Source organism: Varroa destructor, unplaced genomic scaffold, assembly GCF_002443255.2.
Source record: "Varroa destructor unplaced genomic scaffold, Vdes_3.0 BEIS01000003.1, whole genome shotgun sequence".
Lineage (NCBI taxonomy): Eukaryota > Metazoa > Arthropoda > Arachnida > Mesostigmata > Varroidae > Varroa > Varroa destructor.
Genome location: NW_019211456.1, coordinates 18,949,694 through 18,965,308, shown reverse-complemented (window position 1 = coordinate 18,965,308; position 15,615 = coordinate 18,949,694). Strand labels below are relative to the sequence as shown.

Here is a 15,615-nt window from a genome sequence, read left to right as displayed (position 1 = left end):
TACCGCTTTCAGAGCATTCTTGTATGTCGAGACCTCACTAGGCACGTGGACTTGTCCTTATTGTTGATTTCTATTGGCTTCAGGTAGGTTTAGATAGTAAATTGTATTCGAGGAATTGTATTGACCATTGAAATTGACCTAACTACATAGGTAAGTGCCATTTGTTTGAGTTATACAAATATTTTCTTAACACTAAATAAATATGCAGCCCAAAATAGAACTCCATTTTAGCTAGATACTATAATTAGTGAAACAAAGAAAAACAAAATAAATATGTTCAGTGCTGTTATTACAAAACTTTTTATTCCAACAAACACAAGCGTTCCAACGTGACGGAAACAGACCTTCGGAGTTGCCAGATAAGTGTTTGTAACATATCGATGCCTCTTTCAGAACTGATGGAGACCTACGGTTATGCAAGATGTGCGCAATTTTTGTCTTTCCAACAAATAAAGTAAATCATTACTAGAACGGCCGCTGTTCGACGCACTCTAGATTAGCATTATGACAATATACATAGTAATAAAAGTGATTAAAATTACTGAAATTGAAAGAGTACACATACATTATATATTACTTGTTTATTACCAGATCGGATCGTGCGACGCAAGCCTGCTACTAAACAAAGTACACCTGGTACTATGCCTCTATCGAGCCTAATAATGTACACATCTCGCATCTCTCGTGGTAGCAGTAAAGATTCGCTGCAGGAACGTTCTGGATTACAAACGGTCCCATGTAACAAAATAGCCCAAAACGAAATTTATAGATAGGAATCTCACTGCTCTGAAGTTCAACATATCAACCCCGGAATAGCCGATACAAATTCTACGAAGCCATTTCGCTGCCATACTCTGCGAAGTTATCTTTTTATTTTGCAATGGTGTTTTCTATAAATCCTAATCACTTCTCGTGGTATTGCGATACATATCACAAACAATGCGGACTAATAAAAATATATGCGGATGCCAGCTTGCACAGTGAGTGAGTGGGAATGGCGTCCGATATTCTTAACACCGCTACCTCAGTTTACTGTTGCCTCCTTCCATCAAAGGTAAACGAGCAGCTGTTCAATGTCAAATTATTCGTAAGGTGCGATGCTGTGGAACAGCTTTCTATTTCAGAGTTTTTATTGACCCCCTGATCGCTGTTAACGGGCCAGACACCTTGCACGTTCCCAGTTGCCCTTTAACCGCTCGTGAGACGAGCGATAATCCCCCAGAAAAGATGAATCGAAGTTCACCTATAAATTAAAGCTTATTGTTAGATGGAATTGCAAACGTCTGAATTTTATTATGGGTTACCAATATAATTTAATTGGTAGAAAAACAGCATCGATGTGACAACATTCAGCAGTTGCTGACCAATCGCGAGACTGAATTCCGCGAATTTGCTTGGTTGATGAAGATGCCATATAAGGAAGGTACGTTCCTCATATCAGTATTTAGACCGAGGGTTTCGGTATGGATTTAAGCAAAGAACTGCTATCCGCTCTACAGATATTGTTAACGATTACATAACTTGGCACCTATTTAAGCATTCAATGCTATTTTATTTAATCAAATCACGCAACTAAAGCCTGCGTGTCTATGCCAAGAGCATTATGTTAGCCAAATACATAACATTTACGTTGAATGTGTCTGCTAGGCACACTTTTGTTCAAATTGGTGAAGGGATTCATCATTATTCTGTTTTTTTTTTTTTTTTTTGGTGGCAACAAACTCACTTTTCCAAAGTAGCTGGTCAGGATAGCAAGTACCTTCGCCGTCACTGTCCTTAGTGTTACAAGCCTAAAGCAAGCGATTAGTCGTTATATATCGATGTAGGTTTTGAATGACAACGAGCGCTATTGTTATGAGGGATCGCAGGGCCTCACTCCGCCGAAGGCGGACGAAAATGCCGTGTCCGCGCGTCCGGCTGCCTCAACAAGCACTGCCATTCTGTCCTATCCACGAAATGCTGAAGAAACAAATGTAGCGGCAGTAGCAGTTTGTTAGTTCCGGTCGAGGCGACGATGGTGACGGTCAACCGATAGGTCGCAGTGGCCAAAAATCAATGTTTGAGCGCTCACATGCGTGACGCTTAAAAAAGATTAGCTAACTAGGCCACCTAAAGTCAATTTGAGTGTTATTTTTAGCTTTCTACATAAGCCTATCCATATGTTACATCCTCTGAACAGCCGAACAGCTCTAGGATTCAGTAATATGCATGGATATATATCAAGTGATTTGTATTTTTTTGTTCCGAAAAATCGCGGAATGACCTAGAGGAGTAGAGGATGCTTTTCTCGCTATTTTCCCGTGTCAAGTTCGTCGATTGTCACAATTTTAGGTAAATGTAAACAACACCCCCGGAAAATGAAATTTCTGCCCGTATAAAGCGGCTCTTACGGTCAGATACGTTGTATAGCTGAACGGGACGTTGCTCACGGTAGTTATCTGATAAATGTAGTATGTTCTGTGTACAGACGAATGTAAATGTGTTTTTTTCGCTTTTTTGGAGGACATACAAGCAACCCTGTTTCTGATATTTGAATAGTGTAGCATCTCAAATTGGGTTTGCTTACGTTCGACGTTTAACAGATTGGCTGGTCAAAAAAAAGTAGGTTTGTACATGGTAACGACAGCCAACAGTAGACGGTACGCCTAAGCTAACGTGAGCTAAATAGGCTGTTAGCAAATTGTCGAATTGTATTTTTCTAGAATCTAGACGTTTGGCTAAATCGTTGCCTTTTTGCTATGGCACAAATTCGGTAGATAAAAATTCACCGTTATACAGGAAAAGCGTTTGAATTAGGTTTTTTTTAAAAATATAATCAATACCTCAAATCTTAAGGTATACACCGCGTTGTCTACCCGTGCTGAAACTGTACAATGGCTAATGGGAAGAGTATGTAGAAGTAACGACCGAGTGGCGGTTTCTGCAATGCAACTATTACACAATAATGAGCCCTGCCGTCGATTTAATCCGATCAGGGAACTGAATCAAAATTTCAGTAGTTCAAACTCTGCATAGGCGTCTATAGCTTGAACAGTAACTTCACCGGATTAAACGGGTTGTACTGTTAGGAAGGAGTTCAGCTTAGTAGATCGTGACCTCTTGTCGTTTAATGAAAACTGCTACTGATTTGATTAACTCTGATATACTTCATTGAGTAATAACGGTTTGTGTATTTATTTTATTGAAATGATACATAGATTAGAACAGGCGACCGATATAGTAACATAATAAGCACAAGGACATAGTGGGAATCATGCGGATTATCATTGTTTTCACAGTAAATGATCTAAGGTAACAATAGTAATGAAATACAGTATCTGTAGAGAAAACACCCGGAAATAGACAACATGTTCAGAAAAGCATCTACGTCTTCCGATTGTTTTGCCTGCGTATTTTCTGAACGCACAGACGGTACGTTTATGAAACTCATCTTGTTAACAATTTGACAAGCTAACGCCATCACAGTCTATTGAGCGCGTTATATTATTATTACAGAATTGAATTTCTGCTTAATATCGTATCCAATTGGGTTCCAGCGAGTTCTTTGAATTATATCGTTTTGATTCGATACGTTGCTGCACAAAGAGGAACTAAATAAATTGCGAGCTACACCTCACGGGATAGCTAAACAAGTCTATAGATGGCAGCTATTTAGAAAAATCAAATAAGAAGCGATAACCAAGGCCCGAGTACCTAATTAAAAATTTAGCGTGAAAAACCCAGGGCGTCCTTGAAAACAACCTTGAAGCAATGTAGGGTTTCCTTGTTGGTGTGACATGATACGATCCACTTTCATACAATGAAATAATTCAATCAGTTATCCTTGTGCGTATTTTTCTCCTACAAGTTTCTATGTATGCGTTTATAGGCGAGTGGTGCCAAATTCAATCTATTGCGAATACCCACCCATGACTTCAAGTTCGCTAAAGACACTCCCCGCCATTTATTTGTCAGCATGGCCGTCACCACGCCCCGATCTACTGCCGATATGTCCAAACTTTTCCACTTGCGGCCATATTTACCCGATTTTCTGCAGCGGAAATGTTCTTCCAGAATATAGAATTGATCGTTGAAGACGGACTCAACGGGCCAGCTTTATGCTATCCTAGCAGCACGTTTCATGTTCAGTTTAGCTGACTATCTCGCCAAGACGCATCGATTGTTATCTAAGTATAAAATGTAAGGCTTTTTATATGTTTATATGTTCATGACATGACCAGTAAGAGACGTTGTCAAACTGCCAAACAAGTTAACAGTGGGACTTTTATACAAACCAACTGTTTTTTCAGTATATATATATTAAAAATTACTCGACAGAATCATCGTTATAGCTTTCGGTAAGTTAATTTCATGATCTATACATATAAATATAATAATCTGGGCCTAAGCAATCCGCTTCGTAGATTTACATAGCCACGCAGCCCTACTTTTGCGGTAAAGACTCATGCCTTTTTCGTCAATTTGGGATTATCAAAAGCGTCCTAAGGCGGCAGTTGAGATTAACGAACTGCAAAAAACAACAGAAGAGTAATTTCACCATCAAAATAGTCGTCGCAGTAAAGATGAAAATTGCTAAATATTATAACCCGACTTGTTTCTTAACGGTGATTTGCTTTAGGCTTCTCTTCAGGCTAGCGCAGGTTGGCAGTATAGGTTTTAGCGTTATCATAGAACAACAGGAGTAACTTGAAGTCGAAAGGGATTTTAACTTCGGCTGAATATATCAATGGAGTAGTGCGTGAAAATGTCACGAATAGCAATTTCCTAAGTGGCAACATGCCCTTATTTAACAGTGCCGACTTGTGTTAGCATAAAAAAACGGTAAATACCATTGCACCGATGTGCATTGTACATTTTTTTCCCTCCCTCTTTACATTAAACAGGGCGTTAAGTGCTCGCTGTTTTTTATTCATGGCTGCCGCTCGTTCACGTACAAATGGAACATTCACGCAGCTATAAATTATGTTATGTCTCGTAAAACCGCCTAATCACACCCTTTACGTACGATGCTAGATGAATTTATTATGTACGAGTGTTGTACGGATGTTTACGTCAAATATACGTTATGGCCCTCTATTTATTTAGTTTTTCTATTTAGATATGATATAGCATCGTTTAATTAAGTTAAAGTTCTTGTAAATTAAAGACCTTCGCCGATACTGATTGGTGTCGTATCAACCGCTGCTGTTCGCTGTTCAAAAATGTCAGTAAAGCATCCTAGTGAAACGTGCTTCTGTTATTTGTGTCAGAAAAAAATGCCCCATGTTTATCTTCTTCTTTAATTCATGCGGATCGATCTGTTTTTGGTGTTTTCGACTTCTACGAATCCTTATTATATACATATAGTTAAAATCTCACTCGTAAACAATCCTGAAAGATACAATATACTGGTATTCTAGTACGACCTAACTTGGTGGCATTCGATTCGTAACCGACAGAAATCGGTAAGAGGCGACTGGACCTATAAATGTATACCGTCATGTGATGTATTTTTAAAATGTAGCAGATGCCTTTTTTGTAGATGTTACACCAAAGTCAGATTATTAAATTTAAATGAAAATAGCTAAAACTGAATCCAATTCAAATAGAACCAAGTAAACATTCAAAGACTACGCACGAGATGAATTTTCTATGAGAACAAAACATAGCCATCCCTAAGGGCCTTGGCTTTGTTCTGCGTATGATCAGATAAAGGCGGACGTTCGTATCCCATTGGGTGCATTTTTGTTGCGCCTTTCCGCTTTTCCAAGTCTGCAAATTAATCCTAATAGTACAATAATTCATATAAAGTGGTGTTCCTATGGGCAAGTATCCATTTTTTTCGCGGCAGACTGTTATTAAAATTAAAAACACAACCATTGAGGCATTTAGGTCGTTTGTACAGTTCATCGATTGCTTGGCGAATATGTCCTTTCCAATCTTTTCCTCTTTGTCTGCTATCCCCCCCACTGTCTCCCTCATCTCTTTTTTTAGGCATCTTTTCTGACTCTGCCGCAGTCGTCGGAAGGCGAAACAGTAACAATGATTGCGGTCTTGCAACTATCATAATCGAGGATTTCCTCCTAACAATCTGTTGTCGATTGTTTCACTTCGTATGATATATATATATAATTGTCTTGCCGGCACTTGGCATTGTAGCGTTGTTGTACGTTCAGCCCAGACTTTAAGGGCGTCTCCGTTTAATTGGATGAACGATCAAACGTCAAGATACGTCTATGGACGGTGCTTACAGTTATATTGACCTTTAACAGCGGTCGCGAAGCAGCTGTACAGTACAGCTTCCTTCATTCGTTTACTGCGCATGGCCTATGAGCAAGCAGTCCGCTCAAATACGTAGAAGCGCACAGTATCGGATATTTTTACATCAGTAAAATGATCATGGCGTTTTTGACTCGCAGGAAGACGATTTGTTCGTTGTTTTCGTCGATGTTCTTGTTTGTCGATTCTCATGCAGACTCTACTATTGGACCCTTGTGGTTACTCGCTACTTGTTCGATACATGTATTGTCTATACATGTTTTTCGTGCATATTTTCTCTTGCGCCCGACGCCACATATCCTGTAACACATATAAGCTTCCTCGTTCCTTCTAACAACTGTTTATAGATGTTTGTATGCACAATATTAAGGGCTTTATCCACAGGAACGGCGGTAGTGGGGCTGCCAACGCCTCGAAGTTCCCTCGTAAAGCAATTTTTCGGCCATCGACTTTTTCTTGTCGAACACTTGACGGGGTCTTCTTAGACAGCGGCGAGGCGACCGACGACTGTGTTCATCGGTGAGGCCGCCGATGTCCAGCGCTTTTCCGATCGTTAGGGTTCACTCTGGTCTGCTTCGATTGGCTGGCGTAGCAGCTTCGTCTTGGCACCCAACAGTTAGTAATTATTATTATATTCTATAATACCGCCACCGCCGCAGACATTAGCAGCAAAGGTGGTCGTGGCGACAAGCGACGCGCCATTAAGCATCAATACATACGCGTATCAATAGCAGCATAGAAGATTTGAACGCCAAAGGTATTTTCGGTACGACACTGCAGAAAACGTACGAAAAGTATGTACGGAGAGGATAACGCAGGAATTTCTTATATACAGCAGCGGAGACGCGATCAGCGCCACTGGAGTATGAGCAGTATCAACACATACGGACAGGGCAGAGTACAAATAATCTAGTGCTCACAAACGCTCGGCAATAGCGCCAGCAAGAACGGGTCGTTTGTATGAAGAGCGTCAGACAGTCACTGCATCGACCGTATATATGTATTAAGGTAACGAAGCAGGTCACCCAAGCCAGTATATGTGATTATATCAATCTCCCAATGGTCACTCATTGTTTGTCATTGAACTTTCACATTGCTATCAAATATATAAAATTTTTCTCGTACATGAAAGCCTGACTATAATGGTTTTGAACCTCGAATGGATCTTCGACCGAACGTTTGTGACGTCGAAGGAAAGGTTATCGCCGACATGCAAATGCCGACGGCGGATTGCGTCCGTACACGCACCAAAGTGTCAACAACATTTTAAGATAATTTTTAATTTGGTATTTATGCAAAAACACGCCAGGGAAGAACCGAATCGTTAAGAAAAACGCCATTGTATATTTTAAGGTGAGAATATTAGCGCTAATGTCACCTAAACATATAAATCGTTATTTCAGTTGCCGCTACTAGATAGCGGCAATTACTATGCCATCCAGATTTTCGGTCATCCACTCCGTGAATATCTGCATCGTGTCCTATCATGTCTTGTACCTACGGTTTGAGACTCAATAATTTACGATTTGAGGATAGATTCGACCAAATATTATTATAACGATTTATATTTAAATGCAACTATCCCTCAACAGGCATTGCATAGCCATGCAGTTTCTTGTTAGCAACATACTCATTTATCCTATTTGCAGATTATTAGCGTCTTCTGCGAACAGGAAGTACATGTCATGACGTCCATGTCAATCAAATGTTGACAACGGCGAGATGAGCCAATGTCAATAAACCAAATCAGTCCAAAGCAGGAGTTCGAACTCGGGATGTCCTGTTTGTAGACTCCTCACATCTCTTCCACCACGACGTTCAAACTTTTTATAAAGATTAGTGTTAATAGCCTGAGTAGACGTGAATTTGCCAAAATCACGCCGTCCTTCGCTCACTACCCGTAATCACTTCCTACATCGTTAACAACAGGCAAGTCCTGCAACCGGCCTACTATCCCACCAGTAACCGGTATTCTGCTCGATACTTGGTTTCATGTCAACACAGTCAATTGTAATCACCAAAGACTACCTTTAATGAGAAGAAGAAGAAGAAGAAGAAGAAGAAGACACCGCTAAGACGAATCTGTTACGTTACTCATATAGGCAAAAGAAAGATGACGCGTTACAGCTCACATGAATTAAACTGTCTAAAAAATTAGGACATTAATGTTGATATCTCTGACAGCGAATTAAACCATCAGCTCTAGGAGCTTTCTATTACACTCGTCCCTAAGGACACATACATTTTGAAACTAAATTCATCTCCGAGTAGCAATTGCTAGTTCAGGCTTTCTAAGCGGAAGATTTTTGGGATAGGCTTCCGGGGCCTGCGAAACGGGGAATAATGACTTGCTAATCAGCGGGAGCTAGAATTTATAGCCTTGTTAAAACTGGACGCAATACTCAGCCATCAAACAAAGATAGAACATTACCATCAGTTAGCTGCTTAAGATTTTAGTATGTCTCGTCTCCGTCAGAGGTACCAATCAGCATGACAAATATCGAAAAAGTTCCGCTCATCAAACAACATGTTAAAGGCTATTTGTTCTATGCAAGCTGAGCTGAACGTTGGAGGGAAAGAAATGCGCTCGCTTTTAGCGCTTCCTACATTTGGCATATCAAGTGCCTATTACAGAAGTTAAAGTCGACGACCTGCTGCCTGATATTATACTTAATGGCCGTTTATTACAAAACCTGATATGTAACGCATACATGATACAGTTAGAACCAGTGGGGCCGTAACGTCCGCGCGTCTGGCTCTAGTTACAGCAATGATTTCAATGTCTGGCCATACCAAATGTCCATTTGGGGATGCTTACGTAAATAATCATTATTTCTCTATGTGACACAGGCCAAGTTAAACTCTGAGCCAGAATAACCTCATTTTGCGGAGTCTCTCGAGCGTTGATATTTACAGATCATGTCGAAGTTTTTTTGCGATTAAGAGATGTCCTATCATGTGTTTGAAAATGCGCGCCATATTACTGCTCTTAGAACAGTTTTCATCAACAAAACTCATTTCTATTGACGTGACATCGAGCTTATTTATTCGTATGTTTTAATTATGCTCTATCTCTAAAAAGCTGCGCTTTTCGTCTTGTTTATAGGCCAGGTTCCTAAATGCCACTACGATGGTTAGTAGCTCTGTTCTATTTCTCAAAAATTGTTGTTTTCGAAGACACCATGATGCAACGTGTGATTCCATATTAAATGTTAAGTGTTAAATAGGCGTGTCTACTCTGTCTTGCTAATGAAAAGCGCCTGCTTCAGTATGTCCTAGAAGGCACTGCTTTTATAAAACGCTTACTTACACACCTTATTTTGTAAAAAAAAAAAAAGGACAAAAATATACTGCAGATCAGTGGCGGACGTTACGGTTCGCACACCAGGAAAACAAGGGGTTGATTACTCTGCATCTTTCAGCAGTAGCTTGTGGTTGAATGTTTTCGCCACTTTGAATCTCTGCTCAAGTCCTATCAGAGAAGCGATCTGCTTTGCTGAAAATTTATCTTGTCGTGACCTGAGTATATTTGGCCAAGGGCTTTCGCATCGCTTTACTCCATTAATTAAAATACATCATCATACTCTGTTATGCGTTTTTATATACGTTTTACAACGCTAGGAAATTTTTTATGTGAAATTCTTCTGCACTAGTAGGATCATGACTTAACCCCTCATTAAGCCTGTGTTCTGTACTGAGGGAACATGTGCTAGACCAAGAAAAACGTACTGTTTATGTCGTATGTAACGCTTAGAACCTTCAAGAATTGGCATTCTCATAAGTCGGTCAGATTTTCACGCAGCAGTGACTGCTATTACGGTCTCATGGGCCCTGTAATTTAGGGAAGGAAAGGTAAGTACACCTAAATTTTTCATAACAAAGTTGGTTTGAATAAGTTTTCGCCCAAAGCAATAGTCGAGACCGGGATTTCGGTGGCAAAAATACCTTACGGTGCATTTTGGCATAGGTGGCCCAAGATCAGGATTAGGGGATCGTTATCATGGCGTTTCAACAATTCATGAAAAGCTGCCCTTTGGGCTTGTCATATACTCTTGTGTACATTTTCGCATTGACAGCATAGACTTTGATATGGATGTTTTTAAAGATAAGATGTTTTATTGAATCAGTATACGATACGTACATGAAAAGCTCACAAATTATCTCCTGCGGCAACCTGATGTGGCCTAAGGATACGAGAAGAAGCTGTCGTGTGCAGTTTAAGATATTATCTGTTAGCTATAGTCACATGAATAGTCTAGTGCTGATTACACCACGCTAGAACGCGACGTGGCTTTCAGTGGTTCTTATTTGTCACTTATATTTATTTATAGAGGCAAATCTATAAATCATTTAAACTACATAGTCGCAGTCTTACTAAATAGATTAGGTTTATGTGAACGGTTCGTGACTGTCCTGCAAACAAAATAACATTTTCCTGTTGTGCTTCAAAGCAAAGTAATCATATCGCCTTCACGCATGGCTAAGTTCATCGGCGCACTTATAGTTCGGAATATTTTGTTTCTGTCAGTGTATTTTCGAAATTGCTCTAATAGAAATAGTAACATGACAGTGTTAAACCGCAAAAATAAGGATCTCCGTTGGATTTTAAATGGTTTTTCAATTTCCTTTGACCTACATTGATGTCTCCGAGTTGATCAGGCCGGATCCTAGAGTCAATTCTGAGGGAAGTCCGATAGCCGCGCACGGATCGTCACCGATTCGGCAATCACTTCCATTACTATAACGACTACTCTTACTGGCGTAGACGACGGCAAATAGTGAAGCAAGCTTCACTTAAACGCAGAGGCACGACGAACGGCAAGAAACGGTTTGGTGATGCTAGTGACTCTTTCGCTGCAGTCGCATCGGCCGCAGTCGATGCAACAATGATCTAACGAAATTGAGACGTTGTCTTAGACGATCCCAGTGGCACTGCTGCTATTACAGCTGTTGTTGTTGCTGTTATCATCGTCTATGGATAAAATCGATTGTGTGCCAGGGAAAAGTTGAGGTTTGCCGCTGTCAACGTTTGAGCGGGCTGAAGTATGGCGTCGAACTGTCACAATGTTGGCTGGCAGCGGCGGCAATCGGAACGAAGCGTGAACATTGAAACCTGGTATTGCATGCTAAGAAATACACAATTCCTAGCGATTTCTGATCGAATCGTTGCTGCCAATAGCCTACTGCCGAATGCTGACGTTGTCACTGCTGACGATGGCGATGCAGCATAATATGAATGTATACGATAACATTCATCGAGACACTTACATAATCAGGCGACCATGCGGCGAGGCATATAGTTAGCGATATTGGATCTCTGAATTTCGCTCGCGCCACTTCCGTACTGGTTTTTTCTCCTATAGAGCTTTTTCTCAGTTACATCAGATGCTACGCTACTGTTGGCGCTGCTGTCGCTGCAACTATCGTTCGCGCTGTTGTTACGTTTCGATTTTTCTTTTCCAATATTCGCTGGTGTATGAATGCGCGGCGCAGGCAAGAGACGGGAATAATTTCGAAATTGATAATGAAATCGTCGTCCGCTGTTTCAACGACGTCTTATAGAGTTGATCATTTTCTATCCCTTGCCGTCTCGTCTTTTCCCATTCACCATGAAACAGTAGTACCAAGTTGTTATCCTGTTGGTAAGTTTGATTGCTTTGACTTGCAACCGATGGCTTGATACATCGCCTATGCAATTGGCACATGCGACGAGTACGAATTTGCCCGAGCGTTATGTTGACTTGGAAAACAAGTTCCAATATTCTAGACTGAAAAAATTCGAAACGTATGAAATTATCATCCGTCAACATGTGTACGTACGAAATGATACGGAACAAATAATCAGACTGTGCTGTTGGCATAGTTCTGGTTAGCATCACCATGCTATTTCAAATACGACAACAAACACGAAATAACGGTACGGGATAGGCACTTTTGGATATTATGAGACCAAAGTATTGTTATGCAAACACAGGGAAATAGTATATGGATAAATGTATTAGCAGGCCCCGAGGAAGCAATCGATTTTGCCCTTATCATTAGTAGAGCTGAAAAACCACTCCTTACTTCTATAAATTTGATTACGTCTCCGCAAGTATGGAATTATGGGCCGTTGGAGTTGCCCATGTAGAAGAGTCACTAGGTATGCAAGCAACAATTGCTTGTTTGTATCCTATCATTCGATACAATGTCGTGCCGCTCAGTCTGGATAGAAAATATTGGATGGAATATGATCATTTATGGAATTATGTACAGCAAGCCAGTAGACTTTCTTGTATCTATTATATGTTGCTATTATTAGTCGACGATACTAAACATGAGGTCAATTTTTTCCACAACTAAATAATGTCGACTCAGTATATCGAAGAATGGGGTAACCCAAAACGTCGATGATCGTAATAGCTAGCCCAATTTAGTTCTATTTGAATTTACTGAGCAGCTAACGTAAGCGAAAAGCGAGAAGATCTTCGTCGTTAAGTTCATCAACGTTTCACCAGGCTGTTGCTTATGCAACGGGGGCAAGAACAGGCGGGACAATTTATCCAGCGACAGTCGAAAAACACTGACAAAAAACTGATTTACCTATAATTATTGATCTGACACCGATCGATTTGGCGTCATTTTAAATAATTCAAGCCTATCTGCGTCGAAGATCTTCTACTCAGCAGGTTACTGGTGGCTGCGTCCAGTGGTGGATTTCGTCGCGAACCAATCGAAGAGATCAAGACGAGACAAATTAAAACGGAAGCGAATTTTTTTGCGACAAAGCTTTTTGGCACTGTTGTAAAAGTATTTTGGTACAGCGGTGAGGAGACTGCTTGAAACCAGCTAGGGCAGACCAGATCATCCGATCGAGATAGAAAAGCAAAAGCCGTAAATCGGACCGAATACATGAAAAAAGAAAGGAATAAGACAGTAACGTTATTTATCGTTCTGATTTGAGCGCCTCATGTATGCATTGTATTGTATCTACTATTATACCACGTACCTACCTAGAAATAATAATCGAAATATTAACGTCGTTTTGTTTAATTTATGTAAGTAGATGCATTCGAAGTGGACCCTACAGAAAAACGTAGTGAAATAGACGGACAAGTCGGAGATGAACGATAAAATCTTGTAGCTGCAGAAAGCAAAACAAGTCTATATCCGACTATCTCTTTAATGGTTTATAGTGTTTATGTGGTCTGCTATGTTGTCACCTTTCCATAGCAGATCCGATCCACAGCGTCAGCCGTGTGGTTCGTCATGCAACAACGTTGACCAACACCGATCTCGCTCATTTTTCAAACCTGTGTTATTCAATCACAATGTGCGTGCGTGTGTAAAAAACGAACTTTTTATTATAGTTAATGAAACAAGTAATCTCTTCCGACATGTTGCGACTATGAACACAGCGGCCTCACCACTCATCGCTATGAGGTTGACCCAGCTGAGATCTGATCAGCGCATAGAGGCAGTGAAAGCGAATCGAGTGCAGAATTTCCAGTTAGAACTACTACTATAATTGTTGCATATAAACAGCATAGAAATGAAACACTTCTCGCACGTAGCCGGGCTAGGACTAGGTACGAATAGATGGTGGATTATGATTGATGATTTTCGGTAATGGCCGTGACTGAATCTATTGTGTTGATCATTTTCGCATATAATGCGCTATTCGAAATTCGATTTGTTTAGCTTAGCATTCATCTCATTTTCATGACCAGATGCATTGAGAACAACGTTTCTTACGGTAATGCACGCAGCTGCCAGAAAAAAAATATCACATATATTATGATACCATGATCATTAGGTAGCGCCATATTGTAAACATAGATAGTGGAGGTAGATAATACATCGGCTGATCGTTGGGCTAGAGAACTTTTAGAGTGGAACTTTTTTTAGCCGCGCTCCAACATTACACATTACCGAAGTTCTGAGAGAAGTCTGCTTCTTAACGACTAACTAGCTATCTGTCTAATACGTTCGGGCGAAGACTAGAAAATTGGCTCAGCGAGCATACGGCAATCGACCACAATACATTGTTTCTTTTCGATGATCTGTCGTCGAGGGAAGAACAGCTAATGATTAGTCATCATTATATATCTGCATAATATTTGCCGGTTCCATATATTTACGATGTAGTTCACTAGATAACTGTTCTCCAGAATTGGCCAGAACATTACAGATCCGTTCCAGCGACGTCAATCTAGACATATACTTATGGAAACGGACACATAGCCCGAACTCAATGCCAAATGATCGTCACTGCTAGCCGTTCATTTCTGCTCGCTCGTACGTTTGCTATCATCCTAATTATCATAACGAATGGTGTGAACACCAATAGCAATAACAGTAATGGTAGTAATAGTTTCTAGAGACGTTTGCATTGTATATCAAAGCCCTCCTTTAGCAAGTGGCCATCGGGCACCGAACGCCAATACACTGACAAACCCACAAATCGAAGAACCACTATCAACTGTGGGCGTTACATTAAAGGATACATTGCGTATTGCAGCTAGACTGGATCACATTGTAATTACTGTCGCTGCTCGATGTTATTTCGATTGTCAGATATATGCACTGTTGTAGTGGGTTACTATCTGGACGCGCGCGTTGGAGAATAGTCGTCTCACTGGTATATGGTAGTGTTTTGATCCGTTCGAACGTTGTCGTTGGCGCCATTTTAATAGCCTTGTCTTCTGTGCAAACTTTCCGAAGTCCGTTCCGTACATTATTATGTCATTGTAACAGTATTGAGTAACGACTCGAATGGAGCCGAAAAGGACGTAACAGCTATAGATAGCCCGCATAACGTAAGATTATATAGAGAAAAACGTTATCGTCGGCTTCGTACTACATACAGCTAAGAGTGAACCCGCTAGGCCCCTTGGTGTTATTGTTTCTCAGTTTTGCATACGTTTAAAACAATCAATGTACGACTAGAATGTGATAAACTAACCGATTCAGGGCCTGTATTGGAGCCCGTTGCTGGCTGGCTCGCTCATATTCTTTACTGCTCACTGGCTTTTGCTGACACAGCCGATATGGGACCTCTATTTGTTGGCATATAAGTTGGACAAGATTCCATTGATTTTTACAGCTCAGTCGAAAATGGTGACAGGGTACACCAAAAGACATTGAGAGTATTTCTTAATACTGGAAACTTTAACATCGAACGGGCTGGTAAGTTGAGCTCTATATGTAGTACATAGTAGCATACCTCATTAACTAGCTTAGTACTTACTACTTTGTAACTGAATGACGCCACACAAGCTAGTGGAGGCCAACACTCCGTAACGACTTAGAGTTTCAACTGTTGTATAATAAATGCACAAGGTCACACCGGTCTGCGCCGCTACAAATAGATCAATA

At 40.5% G+C, this 15,615-nt stretch overlaps 1 long non-coding RNA gene across 2 annotated transcripts; it reads right to left on the bottom strand.

Annotated features, from left to right (window-relative positions):
- Positions 1 to 272: 272 nt before the first annotated feature.
- On the bottom strand, positions 273 to 15,614 carry LOC147756627 (uncharacterized). Of its 2 annotated transcripts, none has more exons than XR_015323137.1 (5): positions 15,488 to 15,614; positions 12,841 to 13,086; positions 7,889 to 12,026; positions 1,727 to 1,959; positions 273 to 1,243 (listed from the first exon to the last, which is right to left on the bottom strand). It is a non-coding gene; the product is annotated as an uncharacterized LOC147756627 (long non-coding RNA). The 2 variants fall into 2 exon arrangements; XR_015323138.1 differs by lacking the exon at positions 15,488 to 15,614 and adding an exon at positions 13,461 to 13,543.
- Position 15,615: the final 1 nt, after the last annotated feature.